Raw genomic sequence first — 1,023 nt, 5'->3', positions numbered from 1 at the left:
GTATTTACAAAATCCGTATGGAAAGTAACATTTGAATCGAGATAGTCATTTGTTAGCGAGAGCGACGAAAACCAGTAAAAGCTATGAGATGGGTTAAAGTACGCTAAACAACAAAGTAATTACCAGTTTCACTAGTTTTAACTAAATTGCTTGCGAGAAATAAAGTTTCAGATATGAAGTGATGGCTGGCATAGCGAAAGAAGTACGAGTAAGAGGAAGACAATAAAAAGAAATATGGATAGAATAGAAAGAAATCTAGAAGCAACATGGCGGCAACAGGTGCCGCCGCCGTTCAGCCTGGTAGCTGGCAATAATAAAATAACTGCAAATAATACGGTAATCATTTCATGTATGAAATCCACAGCCAGTATGAATAATATAATAAAGAATAATCTGCAAAGAGAAAGTCATCACTTGCGCTTCCTGTCGAACAATGCAGTGTTTTCAATGTTGCTTATTGCAACATTGAAAACACTGCACAAAGCTGTGCCTTGCGTTTACGCTCACTACAAAGTGCCGCTGTCAGAAAATAATTATCACTGTACAATCTGTCTGTATGATTGCTTGTAGCATTTTTATTCTAACACATGCATGTATACACATCATTCGGTATGTTTGATATGTCATTTTCATTTAGATGTAAACATCTGTCGCATGGCAAGAATCCCGGTCTACTTTGAATATAAAGCCAGATTTCACCCCTTGTTTGCCCATTGAGAATCTCAATATCTTCAATGATTATTAAAATGTTAAATAAGAAACCCCCGCCAGTGGAGCAGAACACTCTTGAATAACAATCCCTTGCGAAGATATTTCAATACAAACTATGCAAATCGGCGGTGGAAACCGGATCACGCTTTCGAAACCAATCACGGCAGTAGACTTCAAAACACTGTCTCGACGAAGAAACGTAACAATTATATCTCTGGCAGACATTTCCCTCTCGTGCTCGCGGCTCGTTAAGTGTGATCGCCTTGATGCAGCGCAGTGAAGGTCCTGCTAAAGTACGGAGGCAACACTTGC

General features: G+C 39.3%; 1 protein-coding gene across 1 annotated transcript in view; it reads right to left on the bottom strand.

Annotated features, from left to right (window-relative positions):
- Window positions 1-1,023, bottom strand: part of LOC119593930 (proteoglycan 4-like) — a 51,002-nt gene that overhangs the window by 18,744 nt on the left and 31,235 nt on the right. The window lies entirely within an intron of this gene.

Source organism: Penaeus monodon, chromosome 33, assembly GCF_015228065.2.
Source record: "Penaeus monodon isolate SGIC_2016 chromosome 33, NSTDA_Pmon_1, whole genome shotgun sequence".
NCBI lineage: Eukaryota > Metazoa > Arthropoda > Malacostraca > Decapoda > Penaeidae > Penaeus > Penaeus monodon.
Note: the sequence above shows the minus strand (reverse complement) of the source record. Positions and strands in the feature narration are given on the sequence as shown.